This window comes from Grammomys surdaster, unplaced genomic scaffold, assembly GCF_004785775.1.
Source record: "Grammomys surdaster isolate TR1022 unplaced genomic scaffold, NIH_TR_1.0 66, whole genome shotgun sequence".
In the NCBI taxonomy this organism is placed as follows: Eukaryota; Metazoa; Chordata; class Mammalia; order Rodentia; family Muridae; genus Grammomys; species Grammomys surdaster.
Genome location: NW_021604568.1, coordinates 14,897,328 through 14,920,378, shown reverse-complemented (window position 1 = coordinate 14,920,378; position 23,051 = coordinate 14,897,328). Strand labels below are relative to the sequence as shown.

Genomic DNA, 23,051 nt, shown 5'->3' with positions numbered 1-23,051 from the left:
AGAGTCGTCTCCTCGGTCTTCTTTCTGCACTCTTACCAGTCACTGAGAGGGTTTAGTAAGTCTCCAGTAAGTCCTTACCAGTCACTGAGAAAGTTCTAATAAGTCTCCAATAAGTCCTTACCAGTCACTGAGAAGGTTCTAATAAGTCTCCAGTAAGTCCTTACCAGTCACTGAGAAGGTTCTAATAAGTCTCTAGTAAGTCCTCACCAAGCCTGGGATTACTGGAGTCTTATCTTGAATCCAGAGGGTTTTTTTTTTTTGTTTTTTGTTTTTTTTAATTTCTAGATATTTTAAAAACAATGGAACCCAAAACATTCAAGCTGCATAAGTTTGTTGCTCTTTAATATTTTTTTGTATGACTGACTTTAGGAGAACAAACTCAGTCTTAATTAATTTTTTTTTTTTTAACAAGGATTAATTTTCCTTCTGAGGAGTCATTTGGAACTACTGTGCCAAGTAGCTTCTGCGTTCATGTCTCCATTCTCTGAGGGCTGGCCCCTCCAACAAGAAAGATAATCCTCCTCTGTGGACATTCCCACAGTTAACGCCACACACATCTGGATGGCGGTTCAATAGTCCACTGTTGTTCAAACAATCTGTAATCACACATTCTGTGTGCCAACTAACAAGCCAGGGTGTGTGGTTTCTCGGTATTCTGTAGCATGCAGCATGCACAATTTACAAATAAAACAAAAGCGCACAGCAGAGACAATGGCACATTCTTCTCCGAGTAGCTGAGCGAGAAGAGTGTCTCTGTTGAGACATAAGACTCTGCGTGTTATTTTGACGGTCAGCGAAAAGAGGCTCGGAAAACCGCATCTCATCTGCTAAGCCTTGTAGCGAGGGAGCCCTCTCGATGGCATCGTAGAATCTGGAGTCATATGTTTCTTTAAGCTGAGCTTGAAGCGGAGATGGGGTAGCCAAAAGTCTGGACCACAGAAGACAAAATTCAAAAGCCTCGTGTGGCTGCAAGACTGTAGTCCTGAGGCCAGTGGGAAGATAGCAGGCCACCTTTTCTCTCTCTGGTTTCAGCTCGGAGGGTGGAGGGTGGAGGGGCGGAAAAGCCGAGTGAAAAGTTCCCCTTCCCCCACAGCTGCTTAACAATTTTGGAAACAAAGAGTTTGATAAGGCCAGAGGAAGTGAAGTTGAGATTGTCCCGAGAAAAGGGAGCGGGGGACAAGCTCTCTACACGTGCGACTGCTGAGTTCCGAGACAAGCAGGACAAGGGGACAGGCGGTCTGTGGATGAGCAGTCATCACAGGAGAGTGAGGTGTCAGAAAAGGTAACCAGAGCCCAGCTACATGACAGTTCACCAGCTTTGTCTGACTGGCAGCACAGTCACTGCTGACCCCAAGGGCCACATGCATGATGGGGCATCTGGAACCCACTCCAAGCCAGCTTAGGTCTTGGAATGGCGCATTCAAATGGGCCACTGCTGGATTCTGGAAAATCCGGGGTCCAGATAATGCAGCATGTCTCTGGGAGGGATTCCCCAGGCTGGCCTTGCTGGAAGCATAAGGCAGGCCGGCGCTCAGTCCAAGGCAAACAGAGTTCTGTCCTACTGTAAATGCAACAGTCTTGTAGGAAAATAACCTTGAAGACCGAGGGGTTGCGTGAGGAGGAAGCTGTCACTACTCACAGAGGGAGAAAGGGTCAGCTCCACCTTGGGTTCTGCTCTTGCTTCCTCCACCTCATTGCAGTGTGTACTTATGTCTCTCCCGCTTAGTTTTCCCTTTGTTTCTGAGGCAGGGTTTCATGTAGCCTAAGCTAGCTTCCATTCACTGTGTATGGAGGATGGCTCCTGACTCTTCTGCCTCTGTTTCCTGAGTCTAAGGGTTGTGGTTCTGTACCACCTACCCTGCCAGTTTTGCAATTCCTCGGAGATTCCATCCTATGCCAAGCACTGTTTTAAGACCTGAAGATAAAAAGGAAAGAGGAAACACAGCCCTGTCCTCCAGGCTCAGTTTTGGAGGACAGCCAAGTCGACATGGAACATTCTAGAACACAGACTGGCAAATGGGGTACAGAGGAGATCGGGGAGGTACTGAGGCAAAAGTGACGGTTTTACATGAGGCCTGGTGAAAGGAGTGGGCTCCACCTGAGGCCAAGACTCGGGCTCAAACCATCAGCAAAGTCCCACACTTGGCCTGCTCTTCATCAGATAGACTATAATCCTGTCTCACAAGAACCCAGGAGAGGACCAGACTCCCATCTCACTCTCCGTTCTCAGACTGACAAGGATGAGAACTGGATGAAGGTGCAGTAACAATTCAAGTGTCATCAGCCAGAAAAAAACACGGCTCCTGGACCCACATGGACTTGCTAGACATGTACTGCCATGCTAGGAGCTGCCTACATGGGTCAGATCTCCACTTGAGCTCCAGTTTCTTGCCCAAACCCACTGGAAGGAACAAAGTCTATGGCTCAGGTGGCAAACCAACCATGACAGAAAAAGCAGAAGGCATTACGAGGAAAGTCACGCAGCAATGGCAGATTATCCACTTAGAAATATATTTTTGATCTCCAGAAGTATGTCCTGAAAGGAAAGGTGGCCTCAGCCAGCTACAATTTGCCAAGATCACCGCAGGCTTCAGCGACCTGACCTGACAGCTGTCTCCTCACGGATGGGGTGCTCTTGTTCTATTTCTGAGGAAGCGCTGCGTTTCCTCACAGAGGCCTTGCCTTCAGATCACAGGGCTGGATTGAGACCTTCCGTGCCATCTCTGCCACCCCCTGGAAACACAGGCCCCTTCCCCACAGGGTACCTAAAATACTACAGACCCTATCTAAGGCTTCCCAGGGAACAGACTGCAGAAGAAAGGCCTTTAAAAGTTCAGCCTGGTTATTGTGCTAGGACACGTGTCGTCTTCACCGTCTTCTGAACGGTAACGAATCTCACGGGAATCTCCAAGTATTTAGTGAGTGCCCTGCCTGCTTCATCACTGCAGACTCAGACTGTGGGGACACAAAGAGAGCATGATGTCATCTGGAACCACAGTGCACGTGATGCTCGTGTCCCTCTTAAAGCATCCATATGAGTACGTCCAACACCTCCCTACTAAGTGCATTCTAGCTGAGGCGGTTTTGTCATCGAGGAGGCATCTCACTGTAAGCCCCAGTGTGTGTCAGGTAATTTCAAGCCGCTAGCTTCTATCAGAAGATACAGCTATGAGCCGATGCCTTTCATCAGTGGTGGGTTCTACCAGAAGATACAGCTATGCATCGATGCCTTTCTAGGCTTTGGAGTTTTGCCTTAGCTCTGCTGCCTGTCTCAACCAATACAACTTTATTCCTTCTATTAACCCTCACCCACTCACTCACCCATCAATCCATTTACCCACCTAACATGGATTAAAATCTAGTGTACTGGGTATGGTGCCATGGTGGGGAATAGGGTTAGCAGGGGAGGCCAAGATTTTGGCAATGTGTCTGTTCGTATGACTTAAATCCCAGCTACAGGAACTCAGAATGCTAAAATAGCTACACAAAGTCAGAGAAAGAGACAAATGTTAATAAGAAAGATGGAGTCCTCCAGAGAGGCATTAAAGGGAAAACTGAGTGGAAAAACTAAGAGTCATCTACATCTTCTCAGTTTTCAATATGTATATTTTAAGCAAGATCACCCCCAAATAAAGCCATTTGTAAATTCCGTCTCCCACTTGTAGCATCTCAAAGCTACTCCTTGACCCTGATTTTCTGTGGCCCACAAGCAGGCCGCCTTTCACTAGGATTTCAACGAAGGAAGGTCTGGTAGCCCTTGGGGTGCCATAGGAGAGTCAAGGGCCATAGTGAGGGAATAGTAACTTCAACTCAGTTGAGAAGAGCAAGAGCAGAATATTTAAAGGGAAAGCCAATTCAGACTCCATGAGCAGGCTTTGTGTATTCTGACCAATTAAACCTCCCCTCATTTTTAACAGCTTTGTTTATGAAGCCCATATTGAAAATTAAAAGTTTATGATGATTTTGGGGAGGTCCAGGCCTTGGCACAGCGCTGATTAATAACTTGTGGATGGCCGGTGTGGGGAAGCCAGTTGGAGCTCACTGTAAACAATACACTGGTAGAAAGTTCAGCCATTTGTAGGCGCAGGGCTTGCCAATTTGTAATTAGTTACAGATTTTCAATTTTGTCTCTGCAAGAAAAATAGTTTTATTTGCATTGTTTACTCGGCATTTAATTTGAGAGGAATGCAATGATTGTTTTTAAAGCCATGGATTTGGAGGGTTGGAAAGAGTGAACGGCGATGGTTCTGCGTGGCCGCGTGTCTACATAGTATACCATGGAGCAAGTGCACAGAGCCTGGTCTGACTAAAGCAACCCAGCCCACAGTCTCAAACATCGTGTACCGTGGAGCAAGTGCACAGAGCCTGGTCTGACTCAACCCAGTCTCGAAATGCCCCTGGACAATTTGTCAAATGTATATATATGTACACATGTATATGTTCTGGTAACTGAATATCAAACTCTTGAGATCTGTCATGAACAGAATGGGGGTGTGTTGCAATAAATTTGCATTTCCTACTAACTGAACCCGGTAAACCACCATGGTAACTTAAATTCAACAAATGACCAAAGTAATTAGGACTTTGAATGTCAGTCCTTGTTACTGTACCTTCTATCTAGGACTCAGGCTCCTTATTAGCTATAGCTGTTTCTTTGGAGAAGAAAATTTAAATCCTGCAACTAATTATTGATTGAAGAGCTACACAGCAGTTGCTGATACTGGACACATGAAGAGGGGGACGCAAGATCGGGTGGGCAATGGGCAGAGACTCATGAAGATCCCCAACTGCAGACTGGCTATTCGAACGCGGTGCTAACTGAGACGCTGGAGCTAAGGAGAGGAGCTCTTCCTGACAAGCAGATTGGAGAAAGCTGAAGTACAGCAGCCGCCTGGGCTGAGCAGGCTCTTACAGGAAGAGCATTGCTGGGGAGGACACAGGCCATACAAAGAGATGCAGGAGCAAGTGGGCAAGTCTCAGGTGTCAGAGACCTTCGAGCAGCCTAAGGTGGCTAAACCAGAGCTTATCAGAGGAGTCAGTGAGACCGAGGAGTGGAGGGAGAGGCACGTTGTAGAGTTGGCTTGTGAGGCCACAGTAAGGAGCGCGGGGTCCATTCTAAAGGACGGAGGGGGCACTGCAGGGAACTGAGCAGGGCAGTGACTCTATTGGATGTGTCTTTGCTTCAGAAAGAGCAGCTGGAGAATGAGCGGTATCTGAAAAAGGGAAAGGGCAGCAGCAGGTAGGGCGTGAGTCTGACCTGAGGGGAGCTACTTCAGAGATGGACTCCACGGACCTTGAGGAAAAATTAGACAACACAAGAGAGAGAAGCTAGAGAGCAGATGAGGAGAAAGAGCTGGCTGAAGGATAAACATGTGCATCTGCACACCCCCCCCCAAAGGCCAGGGGAAAACTAAAACAAAACCCGGTCCCCCCCCAACCCCCCATGCTGCATTACGCAAAAGAGGCTGGTGGCAAAGGTCATATACTGTTGTGTCTTCAGTCAGTGCAGTATCCAGAATAGGGAAATCCCCAGAGACAGCAGCTGGATGGAGAAAAGCCATTTGTGGGCACAGGGAACCAGGGAGAGGTAATGGTTGTCTAACACTGCAAGTGTACTGACCAGTTCACTTTCAAGTTGTTAATTTAATTTTTTTTCATACAAAAAAATTTGATCACATTCTTTCTCCTTCCCCAACTCCTCCCAACCCTCTTATACATGTGGCATCATGTCCTGTTTCTATCAGAAAGAAAACAAAACAAAACAAAACAAAACAAAACAAAACAGGTCAAAAAAAGCCCAATAAAACAAGATAAAAACAAACAAACCAAAAAACCCCACAAGAAACCAATATGACAAAAATAAAATGATTAATTTATGCAGTTTTCTTTAATTTATGAATTTTAAATTAAAAAGATAAAGGGAAAATCAAAACAAAGCGAAACAGAGAGGAAAAAAAAAGGCCACCATGATAACCTGTGGTGCTTTGCAGTTCAGGGTTACGTGGACTTAGAATCTCCCGTTAAACCAAAAGACACTGACACTGAGATAAAAGAAGGTAGGCCAGTGCCCAGTGCTGGTGCCCGTTTGGCAGGCTTACTGTCTAGGTATCCCCAGTGGGCATGGTTCTTTCTCTTCACTATTGCCCATCCTTTTCTTGGGAGCTGGCACTGGAAAAGGTAACTTGGCCATAACCTTGTTTCCTGTAGGTGTGCCCTCCACTTGCTGCCCTCTGCCTTTGCTGTGTCAAACTCTAGCTGACCTGGTAATGTGAGTAGCCCATCTGTTGTGTGGAGACATATGAGGGGGTGGGGGAAGCATAGGAACATGCACAGAGAGGGCGCAGGGTCAGGAAACAGTAAGCAAAACTTTCTGGCATTTGTATTGGTCGTCAGCAACCCAGGGAGCATAAAGGACTCCCTGATGCTCAGCGGTCCTCAGGAAGATGAATTAACATGTGTAAAGGCCACACACAATGAGAAAGGCCCAGTAATGGATCTCCAAAAGCTGGAGTCCCTGTTTTCCAGAAGGGTCATGAAACAGGGAGTGGAAAATATTCCCTAGAAGACAGGGCTGGATGACCCCGGCCACGAAGAACACAGCAAAGAAAGGGCTGGGCTTGTCTGGGGTTCTCTTCATTCTCAGGCTGCATCTGATCTGACAGATGTGGTGAGTAATTAGACCCTTGTCCATTCAGAGTCTGAATGCTTGCACTGCCCAGAGAATGGGGCAGGGATAATGAGAGGCACAGCCCCTGTGGGACCATTCAGGAGTGCTCAAATTTGCATGGTCACATGAACCCGAAGGAAGTGGATTATGCTGGCCTGGCCAGGAAGTGGAGACCGCCAAGGCTTTCTCATTTGCATAAATCATAGCGCTGGAGTGGAGAGGCTTAAGCTCTTACAGAGGAGCCCAGCTGCAGCAGCCATCCATGAGGCCTGCCATCTCGGTGGCTGTAGCCCACTCTGGGTGACTTCACTTGCTATGTCATGTCATCTGGAGTTTTGACAATATGTACCGTTACATTTCTGGAGTTTCTGGAAATGTGATTTTTTTTTTTTTAAAAAAAACAAGTGAGTGAGGAGTCTGCTGCACAGTCTCTCAGTGAAGGGGTTTCTTTAATCACTCTGGGAAAAAAGGTTCTTAGGTAAGGGGTAACGGCTTTCATGATGTCTGCCGCTGTCACCTTAATTCTAACTGTGCAACAAGGCACTTAAGGAGAATTGTCTGTGGCTTTAAAAATAGTTAACGCCTCTCAAAGGGATTACCTTTGTTTTAAGCTTCAAATGAAGGCTACCAATTAATTAGTCCATTTACATAAAAATGTCTTGGATCCATTACCTGAAAGATAAAGGGTGAAATCTACCCTCTAACTGGGGGTGGGAGTGGGGGAGCCACGTGGAGTAAACACATAGGAGTCCGGGGCCAAAAGCAAGTGGAAATTATTAATTAAAAACATGTCAGAAATTCATTTCATTCTATGTGATATGGGTGATATCAATATGCTAACTGGATAACCTTCCCTTATGTGTTTCTGCTCTATGCTGTGTCCCATGATTTCCCCACTGTCACATGGCCAGGGGTGACATACACCTGCAACCTCAGCACCAGGCAGGCCAAGGCAGAAGGACCTCATATTTGAGGCTAGCTTATGCTAAAAAAAAAAAAAAAAAAAAAAAAAATCAGGGTCTAGACCAGACAGGATCATATAGGGAGGCCCAGTTTGAAATGCACACACCAACAAAGACACGCAGAGCTTCAGGACGGTTCCAGAGGGGCTGGAAGCCCCCTCAGTCCACCAACCCCAACTCATAGGGCTAGCTGCACGAGCCCTCTGCCCACCATTCTTGGCTAAAGATCTACACCGGTTCCTCTCCTCAGTACCACATGTGTCCTACATGAGTTCAACACAGCACAGTCCCAACAAACTTCCAGAGCCCTCAAGGGCAACAAGGAAGGCAGATATTTACCACTGAAAAAACTAAGTGTCTTAATCACTTTAAAATATGCAATTGAACAGAAAGCATATATTACCCAGACTAATTACATGTATTTTCTTGTCATTAGGCATAAAGTATTCAGTCTATCCCAAGGGAAAAATATTAGAAGATTCTTTACAGTAGAATTTTCATTGTAAAACATCCCTCACTGCAGAGTCTCATTTTCCTAATAGCCTGCCTTGTCTTTAGTGACTTATGTTTGTTTTTACAGGTTGAGGTGAGGATGCTAGGGAAACTGGTTTTCTCATTGGGTTTACTGATATAAGGTGGTCAAGTATAACACTGAGAAGACTGAAAAGAGAAAAGAGGGAAAGTAAAAACAGGTGGAAGTGGAAAGAAGAGGAACTCGGCTCTAGCTCAGCTGTTCGAGGGCTTGGCTAGCATCACCAAGTGGTGGCTTCCAATGGAAGCTCTGTACATGGGGTGCAGTAGCACACAGCTGCAATCCTAGCTTTCGGGAGACAAGGCGGGCACAGGAGGAGTTCAAAATAATCCTTGGCTACAAACATAATGAGCTTGAGGTCAGCCTGGGCTACATGAGACCTGATTCAAAGAGAAAGAAAAAGAGAAAAATAGAAAAAGTGAGGGAGAAAAGACAGGGAGAGGAGAGGGAAGGGGAGGAAGAAAGGAAGAGGAGGACAGGGGAGGGAGAGCAGAGTGAAGGAGGAGAGGACAAGAGGAGAAGGAAAAGGGTTAAAAACAAATCCAACAAAAGCAACCCCCAAATTTATTACCATACTGAGCAACAAGACAGAGTGCTGAGAATAAGAGGGGAGGATAAGAGGTGAACTGGCAGTGTCCACAGGTCCCTGTCAAAGCGGCTCCATGTGCTGGTGAGCTGGCCGGAAGTGACACTCAGGATACTGGCCACTCACCATCCCTCACTCTATAGGGAGGAGAGAAGCAGTAGTAACGAACAGTTAGCTCCTCTTCTGGACTGACAGGCTCAAGAACAGGCAGGGCTAAAGGGAAGACAAGTGGATGGCCTCCTGGAGACAACCCTCACCAACAGATATGGGGACGTCAGGTTCTGATAAAGTCCTTCAGGAGGCAGAGAAGCCAGGACACCTATGGATGGAGTCTCTCTTCCCTAAATGCCTCCTTTCACCTTTGAAACCACCCAGATCACGCTGTGTGGTTTCCAGTGAACTTTGTGTCATCCGCCTCCCGCTGATGCTCACACCCACTGCAGACCCAGCTACAAGGGCTTCAGAGAGCTTGACCTGGTGATGTTGCCCATGAGAGGAAGCTATCTGATGTCTGGATGCTGAGTCCTTGGCCTCAGGACTCTGGGGTGGGGGTGGGGCTATGGACACTCCCATCCACAAAGAAGGTTGGATGAAGTCTCCAGAATCAGAGGCACTCACGACTATTCATCCATTTATGTGTGTATACGTCACCGCCAGTGTGCGTGTCTGTGTGTGTGTGTGTTTGTGCCAGTGCCACAGTGGGCATGTGTGTGTGTGTGCACGCACGCGCGCGCGTGCCCTCGTATGCGTGTGCATGTGCTCTCTTTCTGTCCTGTGGATACAACTCAGATTGTCAGGCTTAGCAACAAGAGCTCTTCCCTGCTGGCGGTAGAGGGCCTTAGCACAGAAGGTTGCTGTTAAGCCACTGTGTCTGGTGAGGGTGTTGGGCAGCTTCTCAAGTACTCTCCTGCACACTTTGAATGTGGTCTGATACAGGGTGTGAAAGTCCTCCTCAGCGTCTACATGGAGACCTAACTTCTTAGCCTCACAGGTTCAGATAGTTCAATGGTAAATGGGGACAGACAGAGACGTCTGTCTTTTGAGGACTGTTGACAATTAGTGGTGGGAACATCACTTGGCCCAGAAAAGGCCCACAACAATGCTAATTACTGCAATTATTAGTACAGGAAAAAGAAGTAACCGTGTTTATGGCTATGAGAACCGATTTATTTTCTTATTTCTCCTCTCTGAGGTTTCAACCACTGTGGTCTGTTTGTACTTGTCTCTGCTGATGCTGACATATGACTTAAGGCGCGTCAGAAAAGCCTTGACGAACACAGGTTCTGTGTCACATTTTTAAGTGACACCTTTGTGTTAATTATTACCTCTTTTTGACTGTACAGTGGCTTTTCTATTCCTTCACGTGGCTTCTGCGAGTTCCGGGGTAAAAGGCAGCTTGGACCCTTTCTCATCAAGGCTATGCAGAACTATTCTTAAACCATTAAGAAGGAACAAAAGCCAGAAACCCAAAATCAAACCAGAGAGAAGCCCAGGAGGGGCAGCCTGATTGTTAGAGCTGAGAAGTTAGAACTGCAGACTCGGAGCGGACAGCAAGGACACCTAAAGGGACATAATCTGAGTCTCTGCTTCCTCACTTACAGAGGGAGACATAAAAACATCTCTTGTTTTGGGCCACTGTGAAGACTTTTTAAAAAGTCCATCAACATAGACCACACGGCAAGGTTGATGGAATGGCTGCCATGATCAAGCAGCTGTCAGAGGCAGAAACTCTCATGAAGCAGGCAGGATGCAGCCAGTGAGAGAGCAGCCAGTGTTCTGGGGAACACTGGGGGACCTAAAGCCCCAACGGGCCACTCAGTATGACTCTATTTCTTTTCTCCTGTTCCAAGAAGTTTGTACTTGAGAATTATCATTATGTTGAGTCTTTTGTGTTGCATGTGTTTAAAAAGGTGGTAACACTTGGGTTATCACCCTTTGTTTGTGAAGACAAAGGTCACCTCAGACCAGTGACAGTGCATATTCTGACCTGTCTCTCCAGATCCCTTAATGTAACTTGAGTGGTAATCGGGAAACTTTCTTCTTTCTTTTCATGGACTACAAAAGCTGACCAAGTGGCTCTCATGGGATGCTAAGAAGCCAAGTCATTTCTAGAAATTTCTTGTTCATTTGAATGCAAATTGGCTGTCACTCTGACACACACCCTATCACCTACTGACAGTTTCACTGGTTGACTGATGCCTCAGTGTTTTCTCCTCTTACCTTTAGCGGATGTTTCTGCTTCTATTTAGTCAAAAGAAAACATGGGCAAACACATGTAAAGTAACCTGACTCTCCATGCGACACAGGCTTTACAGAGTGTGAACTGTGTTCGCAGAGGATCTGAGTTCTGTTCCCGGCACTCACCTCAGGAGGCTCACAACTCCTGTGATTCCAGCTCCAGGAGGAACTGGATACTTCTGGCCTCTGAGGGCACTTGCATGCACACGTACAGCCTTCCCACACTCGCTACATACATAGAATTAAAGATAAAATAAATGTTGAAGAACGTAAGAAGTCCTGAGGTAAAAACCCCTCCCTGGTATGTGCGACAGCTCATGGCTTTACCATTCCCCTGCAGCCTGCTGTGTCCAGAGTGTTCTGCATATAGCCAGCCTCATCTGCTTCCAGAAGCAGGGCATGCTGGGAGTGCAGAATGAACTCTACTGGGGTTTTGGGAGGGAGACAGGGAAGGCAGGACTCAGATTCAACTCCTTATGTTAGCTGGCCTTCAGCCAGTCAAGAGTCGTGAAAGGAAAGGTGACTTTTCACCAGCCTGGTTTTTAATGCTAAATTTTGGATTCCTTCAAAGAACAGGTTTCTCTAATTCCAAGTCTTCAGGAAAGACAGAAGGAGATGACAGAAAGACATGACAGAGGGTAAAAAACACATGAGCGAGACACAGCTGTATTGGTTTCCCTCCATTTATAGTCTTAGTATGAAAATTAAATACAGCGTTTTCTTCCCTTGGCCATTGTCTTTAGGTCTGCAGTCACTACAGCTTTCTGCCCTGAAAACGGGTTACATTTGTTGCTGTGACTGTTATTCCACACACTGAATATGAGTACTCACAACCCTTGACACTCAGCTCTGTGAGGTCCAGCAACATTATGTATTTCATGCTCTATGAAAACCGCCTGTGTTTTAAGAACTGCTTACAATTATTTCTTGTCATAATTTTGTTAGGTGAGGCATTTGAACTCCCTATAAATTATCAGCCCCCACCCCCAGTCCAGAAAGAAAATAGCTTTTCCTGCCTGCGTGAGGGCAAGTGGAATCTCTAAAGCAGTGGTTCTCCACCTTCTCAGTGCTGTGGCCTTTAATACACTTCATGTTGTGGTGACTCTCAACCATAAACCTATTTCACTGCTACTCCACAACTACAGTTTTGCTACTGTTATGAATTGTAATGTAAATATCTGATAAGGAAGGGGTTGTGACCCACAGGCGACAAGTGGTGACCTGAAGGGGCCCCACTGATCAAACAGGGCATTCAGGACCAAGAGGAGTAACGGATACCACCCCCTCCACACACACACGTAATGCAGAAAACACAGACATTTATAAGGAAAGGCAAAAGCAAACAGGCCTCACTGGCCATTTTAGAGATTGCTGGTTTAACTCGGTGTTCTAAAGATTATTAGGTGAACAGAAAGGCACTAGGGCAGAGGACTGACTCCAGAAGTTGATCCATATGTTCTTCAATAAAGAAGAAGAATACCCAATGAATACAGAAGCCAAGGCCATCATCTTCGTAACCCTTAACCTAGGCAGATATCACTGAGAATGGTTGCTTAAAGCCATTCATTTAGCAGGCTGATAGAGGACGTCACTGTAGACCAGGTCAATGGGTATAATCTCAAACCCACGGATTAATCTTAGAATCAATAAGAACGATGCAACCAGATAGCAGGTGCCCCCTGGGGTGATGAAACCCGTGCTTCATTAAGTCTTTAGTGTGCACTCCTCGTTTACAGAGCACAGAGGAGAGATGAACTGTTACATAGCACTCGCTGCAGAGACGCCATAGGCAAAACCTACAGGGTGGGAGTTTTATCGAGCATTAGTCTGATTCATCCAACAGGTGAGTGCAAGGGAGGAAGACGAGGGCCTTCACACACTCACAAGCTCTTGGGGAGTGTCAGCCAGATGTGATGGGCATGCACTGCTTAGGCCTTGATCTAAACTGTCTGATATGGACAATTTTGAAAGAGATTGTGCAGTTAATGTTAAAGCTGTTAGGTGTGATTGAGGCACTGTGCTTGAGTTCTTAAGCAGCTGAGCCACCTGCGCTGCAGCACCATACTGACACAGCTGCAGGCAATGTGTGGAGAAGCTAAGAAACAAAAGGAAGGAAGGAAAAGGGGAGAGGAGAGGAGGGCCAGGGAAGGTGAGGTGAGGGGATGAGGAAGGTGAAACAAGAACAGCCGGGTGGTACACGCCTGAAATTCCAACACTTTGAGACAAAGAGCAGATCAGGAGGCTGAAAGCCAGTCTTAGCTGCACAGCCAGATCCTGTCACAGAAACCCAAACGGAACCCAACTCAATCCTGAGTGACCATGTTAGTAGCTGCTGAAGAGGGATGGGGACACGGGGGACCCCTACCTGATTTTCTGCCTCCTCACATATAAATTTCTAAAATAAAGATTTAAAGGTAGTGGGATGGAGTCTAAGATAAGGAAAAGGATAGCAAGCTAACAAAACTGCAGCCCTCATTTCCCAGTCAGCACGTCTGTGCTAGGCACATACCACAGAAGAGGACTCGAGGCCACCACCTTCTTTACTTCAGGACAGCATGGTATCCAGGGAGTGGCAGAATCTGCCTTCAACAGGCAAGCCTGAAGATCTAACTATGGACCACCGTTCTCTTTGACCTTGTCCTCAGGGAAAACTCCAAACAAGGATCAGCAGAACCACACCTTCTCCAAATCTAGGATGTATGGTGGGCAGTGTGCCATGGACAGGACCCTCAGATGGCAGAGGGCCAGTGTCTCTCAAAGCCACAGTCCCTATCTTCAGCCCCATCTTCCTGCATTACTATGCATTGTTTAGAACTGTAATCAGCTTGGCCTTCAAGGGAGTTGGGCCCCAAGCAATGTCACCATACTTGACACAAAAATGACTTTCTGGGACCTTTAATATTCACATGCCAGCTTTTTTCAATTAAGTGACCACAACTAGCAAACAGCTATTACCATGGGACTGTGTGTGGTGCTGAGATATGCAGAGTTGCAACAGCAAACCACAAATGCTCGCCAGGGAAGTGGGGAAAGGGAGTTTCTCATAAAAGTTCTCAAGTCATTATTCAGCTCCGTAATCCTTGTAGCTCTTGCTAGGAATAGCATACAGGCTTCCACAACTGCAGTCAGAGGCTGTCTTGAGGCAAGCTCTGGCTAAAACCAGCTGCAGTATCCACTCGATGGGCACACAGTCCCAAACTGCTGAGAACCAGGGACTCTTGGTTACTGCTGTACGCTCAGTGGTTATAGGAGCTTCCTCTCATTCCTTCATCAACTGAAAAGCTAAACCATGCCTAATTGTGCTCTTTAATTTTCTCTTAGCTTTTCCCACATATTCAGACGATGTTTACTTTTTGTACAATTAGTCACTGCTTCCTAATCAATGGCAATACTTTGGGAAACACGGGTCAAATCATGGAGCAAGGTTGGGCCATCTGAACTTGAGACTGTCCTGGGCATTCAGGAAGTCACCTTGTCCCATGTACACACAGTGCATGCCTTCCTAGTTACTAATTAGAAAGCTAGCACAAGGCTTTAGTCCAGGCACCCTGGCAAGCCGTGGCCCAGTCTTACCACAGAATGAAATGCTGGATGCAACTTTAGGTTGCCAAGCTCAGGACTCAGTTGTGGTCCTGCTCCAACCCCCATGCAGTCAAAACATTCGGTTCACTACAAAGCTGTAAACACCAGCAAGTTGCTACTGCTGCTGAGGGCTCTTAGTTCTTTAGTCAGGTAAGATTCTGTTGGTGTCCCACACAGGACAGACCATTTTGTGTTTGTTTGTTTTACCCAGCACTACAATGGAACAGGATTTCTTCTTTGGTCTACCTGTAATTTGGTTCTCATTGGCCAGCTGCTCATCACTCCCTCTCCCGGGCCTCCTGCCTTCTGGTGACTGACACCCTAATCTTAAGTTCTGCAAGACAATACTTTCTATTTTTTTTAAAAGATTATGTATATATGTGCACCACATGCATGCCCGGTGGCTGAGTTGGCTAGGAGAGGTGTGGGCCAATTCCTTGGAACTGGGGACACACACGGTTGTGAGCTGCCATATTTTGGGTCCTCTGAGAAGCAGTAAGTGCTCTTAATTGTTGAGTCATCTCTTCAGCCATCAGGTACATTTTAGATTGCTTTTATGTTTTTCTATAGAATTGTTTGAATTCCTTATTTGCTCTCAGACATCTGCCTGGTTGTGTCTTCACAGTGTTGATTATTCACTTGGCTGTGGAAAAGCTTCTTTGCTTTACGTAATCCATTTGTCTATTTTTGCTTTTGTTTCCTGTGATTTGGGGTCATATGTAATAAATCTTTGCATAGCCCAACAACATTGAGTTATTCTTTATTTTCTTCTAACATTTCATGATTTTGTGTATTATTCCATCTCAGTTGATTTTGGGATATGGTGAAAGACATGGTCTAGTTTTATTCTTTTGCGTGCGGATACTCAATTTTCCTCAGAAATATTTCCTAAAGAGACAGCCCTGTCCCCAGTGTTAGAACACTGAGTGAATAGTAGCACCTTTATTTTTTGAAAGCTCCTCTGATGATTTTGCCAACAGTCAGCACAGAGGGTCACTGGGTTAAGCTGACATGTGTTTCAGAAGGGCTCCACAAAAATAAAAAGAAGCCTGGCATTTCTGCAAAGAGACATGGCACCTTAAAGGATTCCCTATCAAACTCATATAAACATGAAACTCTTATACAAAAACATCTGTTAACATAGATGGATACTGCTCTTGTACCTCCACAGAGACCAGCAATGAAGGCTGATACCCTTGCTACACTTTTAAGCAGAAAGCCCCACACTGTTAACTGTGAAGGATAAAGATTAAGCCTTTCCCTAAGAAGGATAAAGAAGCAGTTGCTCCAAGCTTTCAACTAGGGACAAAGATATCTGACATCATAATTAGAAGGGATCTTGCATGCTACACCACACACACACACACACACACACACACACACACACACATACACACACACACGCGTGTTCTTACATACAAACACACACTCGTACACACACACACTGACAAACACTGCTCACACATGCTCATATATGCTCACTAACTCACAAACACACATGTGCATACACGCTTATTTACACACACTCACATGCTCTTACATTCATACACACTCAGACACAAACACACAAACATACATGCTCACTTACTCACAAACACACATGCACAGATACACTCACACACATACATGCTCACATACATACAGACACTGGTGCACATACATTGTCACACACACACACACACACACACACAAGACCCCTCCCTGCGCATCTTCGCAGTGAGTTGTCCAGCCATAAGAGATTTCATTCCTTCACAGGACAACACATTTCACTGCTGGGGAGACCAAGTGTTATTTCTGTTGGCTCTGAAGCAGCCTCCCTCTAACTTCTACTATTCACAGCTCAGTTGTCTGGCTGAGCAGCAGAAGTCTCCCTTCTTCTGGATGAGTGTCCTTCAGCACTCTATTCAAGTGGAACATGGAATACCCCTGTATACGCAGGACTGCAACGGAGCCAAGCGACACAGATTTGAGTTGCAGCTCTGCCTCAGACTTTCTGACATGAAAACTAAAGCCCCTTAGACCTGACTTTCATCATGAACATAAAAACTGCATAAAAACAAAGACAATGGGAAACTGGCATACTTATGAATAGTGAATTAAAAGTGCAAGTCAAGTGCTTTATAATGGCCGAACACTGTACAAAACAAGCTGATGCGTTAGTAGAACTTTAAGGTACAATATTTTTATGTTTGAACGGTTTTTTGGCCAGTTCAATCCTGTGTTATCCTTGTCTTCTGAAGCTTAGGCACATTCAGTTGCTAACCTAGATGTGAACAATGTTCATGGGAGCTCCACAGCGCCCTCTATCTGCTTCTTGCTTCAGCAAGTCAGTGAATCCAAGCAGTGTTGCAAGATGGCATGGTGTGCAGATACCACCTGCCGATTTGTAGCAGACTAGGAAAAATAAAGAGTAATGGTCTCAAAACTAGAGGTGGGTCTAGAATCTTCTGTTCACTACATCGGTGGCCTTGAACAAACTTGCTTACCTCAGTTTCTCCATACATACAAAGAGAGAAGCAAGATATTTCACATGGTATCTATTAACACAAAACAATACATGTCAAGCTCCCAGCAGGAAATTTTGTTAATTTGATTGAATGGTATTTTAACCAGGGCAGTTTTTTAAAAAAATTAGTAAAAATCTCTTTGAAAAGTCTACATGTCTTCTAAAGCAGTGGGCCTTGACCAGTCAGCGTCAGTTTTGTGTGGGACCCATGTACGTCTCCTCTTAGGCCTCCCTGTCTTTTTGTAGAAAGGCTCTCACTATAAAATGCAGGCTGGCCTCAACTTCATTATGTAACGCAGGCTCCCAGTGTGTAATCTTCCTGCCTCAGCTTTCTTCAGCGGCCAACTGCTGGGATTACAGGCATATGTCCTTGTATTTGGCCAGGTAAGCCAATCTTTAACCCTGCGTGACTCTGGGACCACTAATACCACTAAGACTTTACTAACAAAACTGGTAAAATAAAGTTTTAGAAGTAAATCAATTCCTGGGAACAATGTGGTTATTCTGTAACTCCCAAATGCTTCTACTGTGAAGATAACGTCTTCAGTGTGTGTACTCATTTAAAAGTCCCTCCCTGTAAGGGTGCATTTGTGTCCAACTTAATTCCGTTAACTCCATTCCTGAGATCAGGGAACGGAATTTGTACAGACTCAAGAGAAACGGATATATCTCCAAAGAAGAAATACAAATGGCAGTAAACACAAGAGAAGATGTTCTCCATCATTTAGCCATTAGAGAAATGCCAGTGTAAACCACGAGGTTTCCCCATGTGTGCCGAGCAACTCTAACAGAAAAACAGACAATAACAAGTGGTAGGACGCAAGCCGGGAAGTCAGAGCCCAACACACAGCTGAGGGAGAGGGCCACAGCGTTCTCCTCATCACACAGCTGGTAATTCCTCAAGAGTCAGCGGAGGAGGCACCATTATTATTTAGGATTCTATTCTTAGGTACAGAGAAAGTGGAGATGCAAACATACACTCACAAAAAGAGCTCTTCAACAACATTATTCATTATACTCAAAAGGCAACTCAAAAGTTCATGACTTGGTAGATAAGCAGATGAATAAAGTTTGTGTGTGCATGTATGTATATACGTGCATGCATATGTATAGTAGAAGGTTATTTGCCAACCAAGACACTTGGTATTAACACACAACTCACCATGGATGACCTTTGAACACATTATGCTAAGTGAAAGAAGGCAGACACAAAACCACACATATTTGGCTCTGGTCATGTGAAATGTCCAACAGAGTCAAATCTACAGGGACAGAAGGAAGACAAGCAGTTGTCAGGAGATGGGAGGGGCCAGTAATGAGCAGCAGATTTCTTTCTAGGGTGAAAATATTCCAGAACTGACTGTGGTGGTGGTTGTCTGACTAAGCAAATATGCTAAGAGCCATCAAACTATACATTTAAATGGGTGGGTACATGGCATGCAAATCATATCTCAATAAAAGCTATTAAAAAACTCAATAGAGGCACACAGTCATTAAACTATAAGGCTCGAGGATCAATTAAATTTAAATCAGAGTGTGGAGAACATGTGTGTTTCTATAATGGCATTTTATGTGGATAATTGCCTTATATGTTCGATTGCTTTCAATCTATTTTTACATTTAGATTATTTTTCCAGGAGCAGCTGAATTTTAGGGAAGTAAATAATAAACAAGGCTATTGTGGCTCCGGAAATGACATTCTTTTATTTTACTACCTAGGATTGACTCGATGGTGTAAAATGCTATTAGGAGAAAGAATGGCCAAGTCTGAATGAGAGCATGTATTTCATCGTGAAGATAAAAGTCTTTCTTCTCTCTAGTGAATACAGGTAATTTCAGAAGCAGCGACTCCTAATTATTCAGTGTTGAAAAGCTAAAAAAAAAAAAGGTTCACATTGAAAACAGTGACCTCCAGTTTGCTCTGTGAATGAAGACAGACACAAATTCTCATTTTCCTGGAATCCTGGTTGATAAGTGAGTTGGGGAAATGCATGCATTTCTTCATTACAGTGCAGTCGACTGTTCATTTAAATAACAATAACTGGCATAAAAGCCACAGACACATTATCTAGCAGTTCTACTGTGTTGAAACGCATTATTAGAGCGAACAATGCCAAGTACAGTAAATAAATGACTGTACCTCATTTTAGCATTACTCTTGCTTGCTTGGCTTTGTGAGAGGGTACCGTCATTATGACGGCTGCATTCAACACCTTGGCCAACACCATTCACGTGGATAACTCTTGAGCTGGAAGGGGCTTAAAAATAGTTATGGTCTTTTCTAGCTCATGGAAAGCGAGGGAGAAGTCACCCCACCTGGTACTTATGTATCAGGTAGTTTCAACAGAAAATAGTTGAAGAAATCAATGTCTGTTCACTGTCTGTATAAAAACTGAAGCCTCCATTAGGGACAACATACACAATAGACTGGTTTAAAGTTGTAAAGTCTGCACCTGTAGTCTGACTGGAAATCAGCTGCATAGGAACTTACTATTAGTTCTGCCTTTCATGTCAAAGTAGATACCTTTCTTTGCTTTCTCTTTTCTTTACCTGAAATGTCTATTATCCTACCCAAAGTGCCTAGCAAACTTGGTTCTGAATGCATCTTCTGTTTCCCAAATGTAGGACAAATAAAAGAAGCTATTTGGAATGATTTGGTCTTGAGTCTCCATCCTACGCACTTAAGGTAACCTGGTGTATCGTATGTGCCAGAGGGGCCTGGTATATCGTATTGTGCCAGAGGGGCCCGGTATATCGTATGTGACAGAGGGGCCTGGTATATCGTATGTGACAGAGGGGCCTGGTATATCATATGTGACAGAGGGGCCTGGTGTATTGTATGTGGCAGAGGAGAAGAGAGAGCCTGAGTGGAGACACCATCACAGACAACACAAGCTTGTAGCATGTCTTTCCAGCCAGGCCCTCCAGACATGCGTATGAAGTCATAGACAAGATTTCCTAAGAATCAACAAGCAACATCTTTATCCAGTCATGATTCAGAGTTTATCATTCTTTAGCAGTGAGTCATTTTCTCCCCAACCTCATGCATGGAACCTCTAGATTTTCTGTACAACAAAGCTTGCAGCAGGAAGAGGTGCAGGGCAGAGTCTGAAGCTGTTTGGGTAGCTAGCCCAGACCCGTCACTCACTGGGTTTGTGTAGAGTGCCCACCCACAGCACCTGCCTTGCTGTCTTGTCATTTCGTGCTGCCTTTCATAGCCCTGAGCGCTACATACTGCCCTAATGCTCCCTTATCCGGTTCTTTCCTCTTAGACCAGGCATCCAATGGCAGCAAGTACAATGTGGCTAAGAATACCCTGTGCACACCTACTGCTGTACCTCACCAACAGACAGATATATTATCTAATGTTTATTCTTCACTAGCGTCCTCCCCCCCCCACTTGTTTTTATCAGATCTTTACTCTGCCATGTCTGGAGATCAGTGAGCGTGGGTGAAGGAACAGTGAACCCTGAGATGAGATGGCTGCACAGGATGGGCAGGAGGAGTGCTCTGCGTGTTTCTAATGTTTCTTGCTCTTTCCTGATCCCAACCAGAACCTCTCTTAAACCTGAGAACGTTTAGAAAAACAGTTCATCCATTTCTTTCCTGGCATCTTCCCTTGAGTGGGATCTTATGGGATGCATACTGTCTTCTTGGACTCATCGCCTCACTGGGGATCCTAGGTGGTCCGCTCCCAGCTGGTGTGCTCCTGTACTGATTCACATTCTGACTGTTGAGATTAGCTCTTCACAAGTTTACAGTATGTTTGACAAAGCAGCGTGCCTTGCCAGGCTCAGTGTACTTACAAAGTAGTTAGTGGTTCAGAAATCTCTTCCCTGGGGTTAGCAGCCTGCCTCCAACACATCTACAAGGCTCTGGTCTTAGATATGTGCAACAAGTGACATCAACAGGCACTGCAAAGATGCAGGGTCGCCTGCCAAAGTCTTCAGAAGCTTACTGTGCCCTTGAAGTGGGTCATCCTCAGGAGCTGTCGCTTTTCATCTACCCAGCAGGTGTGTGTCATCAAATAAATATCATAAAATGTCTTCCAGTCCGAAACAAGTATCTGGCAAGGAAAAGAAGCATGTGGGTCTGCTGCCTATCGTGTCTGACAGAGGGGCGCCTCCTGAGATGCCCTTCCTAAAACATAGGAAAAGTAGTATTTTTGTGAGCTAAAGGTTCCCTACCCCTGTCATTTTGGCCTTCCCTCCCATTTATCCATTCTCCTCATCCTCTCAGCTAACAAGTTTCTGAAAGAAAGAACTCTCAGTGATGTAAGTTCATCTACTAAGTGTTCAATAAAGAGGACCCTTGAAACGCGGTGCCACAAAACTATATTTCCTCTCAAAGTCCGTTAGTTTAAAAAGAATAGGTCAACTGGTTTTCTTGGAAGCCCGTTTCATCACCAGGGTTTAGGGTTTAAATTATTGGTGCTCTTTTCCTTATGGTGGAAGCATTAGGAGATAGTAAAATAGAGTAGCTCATAATTTGCATAGTTTTGTAATTAACTGGACAAGAAGGTAGGAAATAATGTATCTCAATTCTCATTGGATATTCTTAAACTTACTTCATCATTCCATGCCTAAATACTGGACATCATCAAGTCAAAAATATTTTTAAAAAGCAATTAACCCCGACTTTAAAGTTATAAGGTGAACTTACGAAAGAGGAAACATGTGGATCCTAATGTATTTGTCCTGTTTTCAAATTTATGTACAAAAATTCTAAGCCCTGAACCACAGATGACTCTCACAGAAGCATGATCGCCATGCTCGTCACCCTTGAGCAAGCTAGGTAGACTACTCTGATGTCTTCACGTGCATGTAGGTGCTCCACGGCTTTTGGGGGGGTGGTTGTCATTTTGGGTTGAATGCCATTCCCCAGACTCTCAGATTCTGCACGGCAGTGAGCTGTCACTGACTTAGCTGTTTCTCTCAGGTCAACTAAATGGTGACCTTTTACAGGTAACAGTCACCTCTTCCTGGATAATAATATCAGTAAGTTCATAGGTTTGATGACTCCTTAAATTTGATCTTTTAGAATAAAAAATACTGTGTTAAAAAAGTCATGTAGCTCAGAAAGGGCCTGAGAGGAGGCTGACACTTGTGTTGGGCACTAGACACTGAGCTGCAGCAGCAAAGGAAATGGAATACCTTCCCCATGGAAGCCACATTTTAAATAGGAGGTGATAGTAAACAGGTAACCATGTACTGGCTTCGTATAACCCTGTCCAACATGCTTAGGACTGAGCATTCCAGATTGGGGAATTAGCAGATATTTTGGGGACAGCACTTAAATCTACATTTAGATTATGAAATCTAATGCATGTGAAATGCATGTATGTATTATATACATAGTCTATCATACACCTTATACTCACAGTGAGATGGTAATTTTACAAAGTACGATAACTTGGTGGATAGACAAAGTTTCATGATATGGGATTTCCCCCTCAAGGTGTCAAGCTGATGTCTTAAAGTTTCCAAGTTTGGAGTGTATTAGGTTTTGAATGTGAGGGTTTCAGCTGCTCAAGCTGTACTGTAATCCCAGAAAGTGACATGTGCAGGGGAGGTGAGGGATGGGGGTGGGGAGTGCTGAGCACAGATGCAGCACAGACAACAGCAAACTGTTTTGAGACCACGCTCCCCCTGGGCCCATTTCCTTTTGAGCAATTCCTCTAAAACTCAGTTATGGCCAAGACCAAGTCTCCCTGTGGTTGGGCGTCCTCACACTGCATTCTCTCATGGGTTAAGGGTTTTCACTGGGGGATGCATTTCTGGAACACACAATAGACAGGAAGAACAGAAGGAAGGAGAGATGCCAGAGATGTGGGAAGGACCAAGCCCTGCTTTGATGTGGACTAGGGTCTCAGTGATGTCACCGTCTTTTGGCATAAAAAAGTGATTCATGCCCAACCCTGCCATGCTCATAGACAATAGCAGCATCCTGGATCCCCCTACTGAAGGTCTGACAATAGC

At 45.0% G+C, this 23,051-nt stretch overlaps 1 protein-coding gene across 3 annotated transcripts in view; it reads right to left on the bottom strand.

Moving 5' to 3' along the window:
• Positions 1 to 23,051, bottom strand: part of Vti1a (vesicle transport through interaction with t-SNAREs 1A) — a 302,888-nt gene that overhangs the window by 61,741 nt on the left and 218,096 nt on the right. The window lies entirely within an intron of this gene.